Source organism: Mobula birostris, chromosome 23 (assembly GCF_030028105.1).
Source record: "Mobula birostris isolate sMobBir1 chromosome 23, sMobBir1.hap1, whole genome shotgun sequence".
Classification (NCBI taxonomy): domain Eukaryota; kingdom Metazoa; phylum Chordata; class Chondrichthyes; order Myliobatiformes; family Myliobatidae; genus Mobula; species Mobula birostris.
The window spans coordinates 44,346,142-44,358,445 of record NC_092392.1 but is presented as its reverse complement, the minus strand read 5'-3'; the positions used below and the strand labels follow the sequence as shown (position 1 = coordinate 44,358,445).

The window sequence follows — 12,304 nt, the reverse complement described above, 5'->3', positions numbered from 1 at the left end:
GACAAAAACAAGATGGGGATTTTAACAAGGACTGACATTTTTATACTGAGTTAAGGCAAATCCCTGAGATAAGCGAAGGGCCAATTAAAAAAAATGTCACAGCATGTGTGTTGTGCTAATACTTGGCCAATGAAACATGAAAAGGTGATAAACCGTTATGTGACTGCTATACTGCTTTGCTCATATATTGTGAAAATATACATTAAAATACAAATAGGCCTGTGAAACTACAATTTCAATCTTGCATTAATTCAACTAATGCCTTCTTAAAAGCATTATAAAAACAATTCCAACAATCCTCTTTTGTTTGTAACTCACTTATTTAAAATCATTACTTCTGAAAATTCAGAGGCAGAAAATTTAAAATATCTACATTACAGAGTATCAAAGTTTGCTTCTGTTGTATAATATCAAAGAATACATCTTCAAAGCATTTATAGCATTACATCATGATTGGATACATCAGAAACACTTTCACAAGTTTGGATTATTCTGATGTTGATTGCCTTTAAGCAAACACAAAAAATATAGATTATGATAATACATATTAATATGAATATTATGACTTGTAACCCGAGCTTCCAAGACTGAAATGAATTCAATTATAGAAATCCCATCCATCAGTTTGATGTAGTTTAGCCACTTCTTTACGAACGCGGTCAGCCAAATTAGTTACATCATTGGAGTTGTCAAGTATATAGACACAACGTTCCTTACCTATAACTGTACATGTTTCCTTCCTTAACTGTTAAGGGAAGATATCCTATACGCAACCTTTGTGGCAAATACATGATGAGATAGGATGGCCTTGTCATGAACAGAGATTATTATGTCTGGGAGTATAATATAGATAGGGTCAGATATGTCATTTCTCAAATCATGTTGATCATATTCACATGAATGACAGTTTAAGACGTTTTTTTGGGGGGTGGGGTATGACCATTGTGTACTCACATTCCTTGTCAGAATGATGAACCACAGGTAAAGTATCTACATCACTATTGCTGGAATGTTTAATGAAAGAGGAACATACTTGTTCTGGATCTGCAGGAATGCCCAACATTGGTGAAGTATGTAACACGTATGGACATACCAAACAACGTGAATCATTAACAGCATCTTCATGTTCATGTGATACCCTTAAGTATATATCACGAATCATTTCAATCTGCACATCACGAATAGGGAAAGTAGGTAAACCCATATTAACAACAAACATCAAGACAAAATCGATAATATCCAATAATTATATTCATGCTTGAAATCTTCTCAACAATTCTCTTAATCTGGTGTCATTTTAGCTCACTTGCAGTGGATGGTGTGTATCCACTTGCTTTTACCTTCTACCATGACTACCAAATTGATAATTAACAGTACTTGGTAAGGACCAACCCACTGAGCTTCCAGTGGTTCCTTATGTGGTTTCTTGACCAAGGCCCACTCGCCTGGAATCAAGGTGTGTCCTCTTTCTGATAGACTACTCCAAGCAGCAAAAACCTGCTGAGAAGCAGTCTGAACAACTTGGGTTAATTTTACACAATAATTAAGTAAACTCTCTGTCACCCCTGTGGGTTTCTCTGGGCGTTCCGGTTTCCTCCCACAGTCCAAAGGCATACCAGTTGGTAGGTTAATCGGTCACTGTAAGTTGTCCCGTGATTAGGCCCAAATTACATTGGGATTGCAGTGCAGCACGGAAAAGAGATGACCCCCTCCTGTTAGACTGTTTGAGGTAACTTATTTTTTATTCTTTCTTACTTCCCTTCCAATATTTGTATATCTGTTTAATTGTATTGCTACTGTGACACTGTAATTTTCTCTGAGATCAATAAAGTATCTATCTATCTATCTATCTTTCATTTTGAAGTGACCTTTATATTTCAATACTGCAACTTCCGATAGTAGTTGTATGAGCTCCATAAGTCTCATACTAGTTAGCCATTCTTGATTGTTCTTGATTCTTGAGTTTTCTTGGCTGTAAGAAATCCTATTTATCTCCATAGACTTCCAAAATCATGAACGACTCTGAAAGCATCTCAAGAGTAAGTGTCTGTGTTAGCTGAATCTCCTTATGCTAATTTATAGGCTTCAATCAAAGCCTTCAGTTCTGCCTGTTGTGTAGAGGTACCAAGAGCCATGCTTCCTGAGGCCACAACTTCATTTTCTATGACAACAGCTCAACTAGCCATTCAAATTCCTCCCTCAGTAGTTTAGGAGCATTCAGTGTACAGAATCAGATCTGGTTTCAGTAAAGGCACTTCATTATGGTAATTTGCATCTTGCTGGTACGTTATTGTTCTTGAATATTCATGATCATAATTTTCCATGTGCACTGGCAATAGTGTACCTGGATTCACCATCTCCATTGAATGATGATATTAGGTGCCTCAGGAGCAGTGGACCATTTGTACCACTGAGCAGCTGACACTTGAGAAGCCCTGTTCATAGTCAGTCAAGTATGCACGGAATTTGGATGTTAAACATTTAATGTCTGATCTGGCATGATATTGGAAACAGCCATGATTGCCAGGTAGTTTCCTGCACTGCTTGTAGACATGAACCCCATCCGAAAGCTACATTGTCCAATTTGACAGAATAATAACCAACTAGAAGCTGTTGGCCTCCATGTTCTTCAGTTAAAACTGTGTCATGTTGCCATGCTTCTCTTACCATAGTCTGATTGAGACCAATCGCTGAGCGGGAGTACTAGAAGAGAGCTACCTTTCCAATTATGTGTGCACTCAAGATTAAAAAGGTGGAACTTCGTGGCAAATTCTTGGAGTTGGACTGCGACCAATTGCTGAATGGGATTCATTAGGGTGGATAAAAATAACGCAGGTGCAAGTGGAGCAGCCATTTTTGGAGTGGCCGTTATTGTGAGTGAGCCAGTGTTGGAGTAGTTTTGGCTCATCAGGCTTCGGCGAGGTAAATATCTGGTAAATTTCTCTTTTTGTTCTTAGTTCTTCATTCCTTGTCTGTTTGGGCACAGTAGTGTAATGAAAATGGCTCTGGGGCAGTGACTTGTACTGTGTGTGAGATGTGGGAATTCTGGGAGACCTCCAGCCTCCCGGATAATCACATCTGCACGAAGTGCCTTCAACTCATACAGGAGAGTGAGGTTGATAGATAGGAGCTTCAGGAAGGTAGTTATTCCTAGGTTGCAGGACACAGGTAACTGGGTGACTGTAAGGAGAAGGAAGGGAAGTACACAGCCAGTGCCAAGTACCCCATGACCACTCCCTTCAATAATAAGTATACCACTTCAGGTACTGTTGAGGGGGACGTCCTACCGGGGGGAGTCACAATAACAGTATCTCTGGCACAGAGTTTGGTTCTGTATCTCAGAAGGGAAAAGAAGTGCAATTTGTATTCCAAGAGTGAAAAGCTTGTCATATGAGGCACATTTGATGGCTTTGAGCTAATGCTCACTGGAATTCAGAAGAATGAGGGAGATCTCATTGAAACCTATCAAATGTTGGAAAGCCTTGACAGAGTAGATTTGGAGATGATGTTTCCTATGGTGGCAGAGTCTAAGACCAGAGGACACATTTCTTTAGCCAGAAAATGGTGAATCTGTGAAATTTGTTGCCACAAGTGTCTGTGGAGGCCAAGTCATTGGGTATATTTAATGCAGAGATTGATAGATCCTTGATTAGTCAGGGCATGAAGGGATGCGGGGAAATAGCAGGAGAGGGAAACTGGATCAGCCATGATGAAATGGCAGAGCAGACTCAATGGGCCTAATGGTCCAAATCTACCAGCAACACACACAAGAATTGCTGGTGAACGCAGCAGGCCAGGCAGCATCTCTAGGAAGAGGTACAGTCGACGGTTCAGGCCGAGACCCTTCGTCAGGACTAACTGAAAGAAGAGATAGTAAGATCTGCTTTTCAGCAGACTAATGAGGGGTTGAGCTATTTCAGCGTTTGAATCAACCCACGCGCTGCTGTAGTTGCACAAAGCCAGAAATGATCGAAGTTGCTGACTATTGTAGATGGTTTTAATGATAATATGGTCTTTCCACAACCTTCAGTGATGTCTCATTTGCCTTGGGAAATTTTCTGTCCCAATTAAATCACTTCCTGTTTGCAGTTGTACCTTGTCCAGATTTGCTATGTGTCCCCTGAAGACAGAGTACATATGACATTTTCAACAAGTAAATTAACACTGCTGTGAATTCTAGTTCCACTTGTTCTTTTGGTTAGCAGGTGTGAACAGTTGGTTCATCTGTACTAATCTTATTTGGACTTAAATATTTTGCTCACTTGTTCGACAGTTTCCCACCAGATCACTATAGGTAATAGCAGTTTTATTCCAATGTGATTTTTTTAGTCTCACCGTTTTGGCAACATCTGAAGGCTGACTTGAGGGGTTCATATGTGGATTCTTTTATGTATTATCTTCAATTATTCCTCGAACACTTGAGTAGCTGATCCAAACTGCTCTACAACAGTCTTCATATATGGAAACATCCTCTGAAGCGTTTTGTTTGCAATCAACCACTTTCCTCCAATCAGTCTGTGTTGGGGATTGTTTTTCCAACCATTTAATTGCATCCCAACCACCTGGTAAATTGTGTTTATCCTGTCCTGTACCATTCTCAACTCAACCTGTCAGCGGTCTTATTGCTGCAAAGTCAGCATGATAGCTAATGTTTGGATGCCATCATATGGATACAGTTTGTATTTGTTCTTAATCCATTGGAGCTCAGTCCAAGTCTTGGAAGCTTCCTTTTTTTTTGGATGTGAAATTTCTTTGGAGTATTTGTCAACTTTTTTCTCTCATTCTAGTGGTTGATGGTAAACTGCCTGTCTCCTTCCATAATTTCCATTTTCACTCTGGCATGATTTCATTCCCTTAGTTTTTATTGGGGCTAGTCGTGACATGACTGTCAGATCAATTACCATCATCGTTAATTATTGTCACTTGAACCAATAGAGGTCTCCGTTAAGTCAGTGTTACATCCATTTTGCAATTCTTTGGAGTTTCCAAGATGTCGCTGTTTCTGGGGACTATTCAGTGTTGGTTGTGTTCAATGTGCAGAGAGAAAAATAATGATCATGCAAGCAATAAAAGCAAACAAATAGCATTCAGAATTGAAGTCCATGAAAGCAAGCAAATACCATTCAGAACTGAAGTCAATGAAAGAAAATCCATCCACAGGCATGAAGCCACAGACCATCAGTTCAGCGCAGAGCTGAGTAAACATTGCAGAGCAGCAAGCTGAACCACCTCAGGCCCCAGCACCCTGACCTTTTCATTCTGGCCCACCGCATAAATCATGGTCCAAACATAGGGTTCTGTCACTTCAATACGCTCTGGGACCAGGACCCCACTGCCCCGATTCGGCCTGTACCTGACCTTTCCAGTACAGGCTGGTGTTTAAATTGATCGAATCTCAGGGTTTCTCATTGCCTCGCCTTGGTTCTGTTGCATCGAATTGCCTCCAAGTCCAAAGGGAAGTTGCAGGCTATTGTTTTGTGGTGATCGTTTAGCAGAAGAAGTGTGATTAACAAAGTATTTAATTGTTTTCTTTGTTACATTGCCCACCAGTAGGTAGTCACTGAGCTTCACAACGACATCTTAAACCGGATGCCACACATTTCCTCCTTTTCCCTGAATTGATTAATTGACTTATTTACTTGCTCAGTGCTCGGTTCACATATTTTATTTTCTAACTCAGCACATTCATATTTAGATTCATTTGTTTGACCTTGTAGCTAGGCACGCTTGCTGTTTCTTAGTTTTGATAATTCTGCTAGTGTCCAGAGGAAGAGATTGCTTATAGAATCAGCAGTTGTTTTGAAATATTTTCCACTGCTCCTGAGTCCTATGCATAACTATGATCTAAGTGTAACTATAATCTATGTATTCCCTTCTCCAGAGTTTCATAAAACTAAAGACAAATGATCTTGTTGCAATAAAAAACTAACAAAACTAAAATTAGCAATATAAACGGAATTAAGTGAAGTTAGCATGTTTAAGTGATATAAAAACTTCTGATTAGTGTAACTACGTGATCTTAGCAGTCAACAAAAAAAAAATCACCCCAGCTCACTCCCTGGTCTCTAACTAAACTGACCAAAGACAAAGCGTGAATACATAACTATCTTATTTGATTCAACCACGCCCCAACCCACATGACAAATTACCCATAATAAATGCACAACACAAAATACAATACAGACAGAATAAAGATACGTGGCTCCTACATCCCAGCCACTAGTTATTACAAAATACTAAATACAACTGCATACTACAAAAATAGGAGACATGAAATCTTCAAGGACAGACATCTTGACATTTTACGCAAATGTCCTGTTTCTTCTTTCTTCCAGTCAAGTCGTGTAGCAATCATCTAGGCCAGAGGTTACCAGCACTTAGCCCAATACAGAGTGATCTTTACCAAGTAAGTCATGTCAGGTCATGAACCTTCTAGATCTGAAGAAGACAGAACTTGGTTATGGCCTGTCCAGACAACTGATCTTGGTCTTGATGCGTACTTGCTGCACAAATCTTATGTCTGGAAAGACTTGGCTGACTATTCCCTAGATCCATGAGTTCTGAAGTGCTGTGTCATAAACTACCGGAAACAATGTCTCCTGGGAAGAAATTGTGATTTATACCTCATCATTTCTGACATTTCTGTAATTGTGATGTTCAGTTGCTTCCTTTTCCGACTAGGTAAAAGGGCCAGGTTCATAAAACTAAGAATCCAAGCCACTGACTTCTTCAAATGGGCCCAAGACAAGAAGTGATAGATTATATTTGTAACGACGTCCACCTTGTCTTCAATCTGCGTGGCATTCATTGCAACACTTCTCTTGACTTCTGGATCATCTAGCAGTAGTTCTCCACACGATCAGGATTCACAGGCCATTGGGTTTTGGACTGAAGAAAATATTGAGGCCCTGACACCAATGTCTCATTCTTCAGGAAAGCTTCCATCTTCAACCCTCTGGAAGCCATATCTGTTGGGTTGCTTGAAGTGTTCATGTACCTCATTTGTGAAACCTTAAGAAATTTTGAAACTTCTGTTAACAACAAAAATTTGGAACCTGAAACTTCAATTCTTCATATACTTCAGCACAGAAGTACTGCTATGAGACCATAAGATGTAGGAGCAGACTTGGGCCATTTGGCTAGTTGAGTTTGCTCTGCCATTTTGTCATGGCTGATACAGGTTTCTTTTCAGCCCCAATCTCCTGCCTTCTCCCCATATCCCCTCATGCCCTGACCAATGAAGAATCTATCAATCTCTGCTTTAAATATACATAAAGACTTGGCCTCCACTGCTGCCTGTGCCAAAGAATTTCACAGATTCACCGCTCTCTGGCTAAAGAAATTCCTTATCTCCATTCTAAAAGGATGTTGCTCTACTCTGAGGCTATGTCTTCTGCTCTTAGACTCTCCTACCATCAGAAACATCCTCTCCCTGTTCAATAGGCTTCAATGAGGTCATCCCTCATTCTTCTGAATAAACTTACTGACACTATATTCCATCTGCCAGTTCTTTGCCCATTCTCCTAACCTGTACGTCCTTTTGTAACCTCTCTACTTCCTCAAAACTACTTGCCCCTCCACCTATCTTCATATCATCTACAAACTTTGCAACAAAGCCATCAATTCCATCATCCAAACCATTGACGGATAATGTGAAAAGAATCTATCCCAATACAGACCCTTGTAGAACACCACTTGTCACTGGCAGCCAACCAGAAAAGCTTCCCTTTGTTCTCACTTTTTGGCTCCTGCCAATCTGCCACTGCTTTATACATGATAAAATCTTTCTTGTACTATGGGCTTGTAGCTTGTTAAAAAGCCTCATGCCAAAGGCTTTTTGAAAATCCATGTATATAACCTCCACTGATGTTCCTTTGTCTATCCTGCTTGTTATTTCCTCAAAAGAATTCTAACAGATTTGTCAGGCAACATTTTCATGCATACTTCAGCCTATTTTATCATATGCCTCCAAGTATCTTGAAACCACATCCTTAACAATTGACTCTTAACATCTTCTCAACCACTGAGGTCAGAAGAACTGGGCCTATAATTTCCTTTCTTCTGCCTTTTTCCCTTCCTGAAGAGTGGAATGACAATTGCAATTTTCCAGTCTTCCAGAACTATTCCAGAATCTAGTGATTCTTGGAAGATCATTAGTAGCTCCTCCACAATCACTTCAGCTACCTCTTTCAGAACCCTGGGGTGTACACCATCTGGTCCAGGTGAGTTACCTACCTTCAGACCTTTCAGTTACCCAACAACCTTCTCCCTGGTAATGGTAACTTCACACACTGCATAGCCCCTGACACCTGGAACTTCCACCATACTGCTAGTCTTCCTTAGTGAAGACCGATGCAAAATACTTATTCAGTTCGTCCACCATTCATAATTTTCCGGTGGCCTGATATCCACTCTCGCCTCTCTTTTACATTTTATGTATCTGAAGAAACTTTTGGTATCCTCTTTAATATTATTGTCTAGCTTACTTTCATCTTCCATCTTTACCTAATATACTTTTTTAGGTGCCTTCTGTTGAATTTTAAAAGCTTCCCAATTCTCTAACTTCCCATTAAGTTTTGCTCTATTTTTGCACTCTTTGGTTTTCAAGTTAGCTTTGACTTTCCCTGTTAACCACAGTTGTGTCATCTTTCCTTCAGAATATTTCTTCCTCTTTGGGATGTATATATCCTGTGCCTTCCAAATTGTTTCCAGTAATTCCAGCCATTGCTGCTGTGCCGCCATCTCTGCCAGTGTTCGTTCCCAATCAATTCTGGCCAATTCCTCTCTCATGCCTTTGTAATTCCTTTTACTCCAATGTAACGTTGATACATCTGACTTTATCTTCTCCTTCTCAAATTTTAGGGTGAATTTGATTATATTACAATCACTTTTCTCTAATGGTTCTTTTACCTTGAGCTCGCTAATCAATTCTGGTTCATTGTAGAACACCCAATTTAAAATAGCTGATCCTTTAGTGGGCTCAATCATGAGCTGCTCTAAAAAGCCATCTTGTACGCACTCTAGAAATTCGTCTTCCTGTAATCCAGCAACAACCTGGATTTTTCCAATCTACCTACTATTGAAATCCCCCATGACTGTTGTAACATTGCCCTCTTGGCATGCATTTTCTATCTCCCATTGTAATTTGTAGGCCACATCTTTACTACTGTTTAGGGTCTGTATACAATTCGCATCAGGATCATTATACCCTTGCAGGTCCTTTGCTCTATCTACAATGATTCAACACCTTCAGACCCTATGTCACCTTTTCCTAATGATTTGATTTATTTTTATTTACCAATGGAGCAATGCCGCCCCCTCTGCCTTTCTGCCTGTCCTTTCGATACAATGTATATTCCTTGACATTAAGCTTTCAGCTATAACCTTCTCTCAGCCATGATTCAGTAATGCCCATAACATCATACCTGCTAATCTGTAACGGTGCTGCAAGTTCATCTACATTATTCTATACACTGCACCTGTTCAGATTCAACACCTTCAGTTCTGTATTCACCCTTTTTGGATTTTGTCCACCTTTTATGTTGCCTCTCCTCACTGCACATTGCCTGTGTTTGCAAACCAGCTGGCTCATCTTCAGCACTATAATCCACCTTTCCTATGATACCTCTTGCATTGAAATATGTGCAGCCCAGGACACTAGTCGCACCATGCTCAACCTTTTGATTCCTAACATTGTCTGTGGTTTTAACAACATCTGCCTCCACAACCTCTCCAATAACTGTTCTAGCACTCATAGTTCCCATCCCCCTACAACTCTAGTTTAAACCCCACCATGCAGCATTAACAAACCTTCCCGCAAGGATATTAGTCCCCTCTCCAATTCAGGTGCAAGCCATCCCTTCTGTACACATCCCACCTTCCCTGGAAGAGAACCCAATGATCTAAAAATCATGTACCCGCCCTCCTACACAACTCTGTAAACATGCATTAAACTGTATAATCTTGCTAGTTCTGGCCTCACTGGCATGAGCCATGGATAGCAATCCTGAGATCTCAACCCTGGAAGTCCTGCCCTTTAACTTAGCTCCCTGAACTCCCCAAGCAGAACCTCGTCACTCATCCTACCCATGTTATTGGTACTAACAAGGACCATGACTTCTACCTGTTCACCCTCCCACTTAAGAATGCTGAGGACTCAGCCTGGCACCCAGGAAGGAACATACCATCCAGTAATCTGATTCTCGCCCACAGAACCTCTCGTCCATTCCCCTAACTAACGAACCCCCTATCGCCACAGTGTGCCTCTTCTCCCCCCTTCCTTTTAGAGTCACAGAGGCAGACTCAATTTCAATGCCGGAAACTCGACCACTGCGACTTTCCTCTGTTAGGTCACTCCCCTGCCGACAGTATACAAAATAATATTCTGTGCCTGTTGTTGAGGGGGATGACCACAGGGAATGTCTCCTTAGCCTCTTTCCCCTTTCTGATTGTCACCCGATCTCCTGTATCCTGCACCTTGGTTGTAACTACCTCTCTATACGTCCAATCTATCACCCCCTCATCTTGCTAAATGATCTGGAGTTCATCCAGTTCCAGCTTCAACTCCTAAACGCAGTTTGTTAGAAGCACTTGCTGTGTGCACTTCTAGCAGTTGTCATAGTCAGGAACACTGTAGGTCTCCCTGCCTTCCCAAATCCCATAAGAGGGGCATTCCACTCCTCTCCACTGTCCTAGCTGAGCAGATATAAAGAAGGGAACAAAAAAACTTGAGCTTTTCTTTGCTTTCTCTGACTGAAGCCTCAAAGAGCTGAATCCTCAAGATCACCAGTGTGACTGTGTCAACTCAGACAATGGCTGCTGTGCTTACCCCTGCCTGCCTTTAATTTGCTCTTGCTAATAAATCCCAAAAGCAAATTGATGGCTGGTCAAAGCTCTTTTTCGCTATACTGACCCGCGCTACCTTTTATCCTCAGGCAGTACACCTGATTAAAGACCCTTCCTCTCAAAACTTCTAATGTCTGGATGGCCGCTAGTCAAAGCTCTATCAGTCCAAAAATACTGAGTCACGAAGCTGAATGTGCAACTCCTTCCTCCACAATGTGTCCATACAGCTCACCATTGTGGCAGTGATTAGCTCCATATGAGGAATGGAAACTGACTTCAACTGAACTACCCGAGATTTTCCTATGATAAAAAGTGCTTTGATCATGCACAGTGCTCCAACTGCCAGCCACTGTTTCCACTAATGAGTAACTGATGTTGGTACTGTGTCATCCCAGCCAACTGTGTCTACCATCCATGCACCTATCCAAACTTCTCTTAAATATTGAAATGTCCCATGCACCTCTTGTGCTGGCAGCTCATTCACTCTCAAGACCCTCTGAGTGAAGAAGTTTTCCCTCGTATTCCCCTTAACTTTTCACCTTTCCTATTTAACCATGACCTCTGGTTGTAGTCCCGCCCAAACTCAGTGGAAAAAGTTTTGCTTTCTTTAACCCTATCTATACCCCTCATAATTTTGTGTACCTCTATAAAATCTCCTCTCAGTCTTCTAAGGAATACAGGCCTAACCTATTCAATCTTTCCTTATAACTCAGGTCCTCTAGACCTGCCAGCATCCTTGTAAGTTTCCTCTGTACTCTTTCAACCTTGTTTACATCTTTCCTGTAGATAGGTGACCAAAACTGCACACAATACTCCAAATTAGGCTCACCAACATCTTTTAGGATGTTCTTAGCAGATACTGCCACCAGACGCGAGATTCCTAAAGGATTATAGATGGAACAAATTGTGGAGAGGATCCCACTTCTGGTGAGTGGTCTATCTTGGATTCTGATCTTAAACTTGAAAGTATTAGACTGAATACACAATTGCACACCCAGTATTCTCTCCACCAAAGGTATACCTTAATCCAAATCCTGCCTTTTCTCTTTTGGTATCACAGATAGCACACCATGTCTGTTGCTTATTCACTTTGTGAGTTGAAGGCCGCCTTTAGCTAACGTGGATACAAGATCATGATAGAGAGACATCGCTTCTTCCTCAGAGGACGGTGTCACAAGGGAGTTACCAACATAGAAGCAATGCAAAACTTTATCCACCGTCTCACAGCTGAATTGTTCTTCATTGTCTTCTGTGCATTTTCCAACAGCAAAGTTGGCACAGCTCAGTGATGAAGTAGCTCCAAACCACCATTCTACAGTCTACCATAACTTGGCTGGGGTCACTATCCGGCCATCAGAGAAACCTCAGCAGATCTGCATCTTCTACTTATACTTTAACCTGATGAAACATGCATCATCTGAATCTAGCGATGATTCCAATCAGTGAGCTAGTAAGATTT

General features: G+C 41.1%; 2 protein-coding genes across 2 annotated transcripts in view; one reads left to right on the top strand and one right to left on the bottom strand.

Annotated features, from left to right (window-relative positions):
* LOC140186641 (proton myo-inositol cotransporter-like) overlaps window positions 1–12,304 on the bottom strand; it is a 184,046-nt gene that overhangs the window by 11,400 nt on the left and 160,342 nt on the right. The gene's annotated exons all lie outside the window — the stretch shown is intronic.
* LOC140186642 (uncharacterized) overlaps window positions 1–12,304 on the top strand; it is a 72,193-nt gene that overhangs the window by 34,144 nt on the left and 25,745 nt on the right. The window lies entirely within an intron of this gene.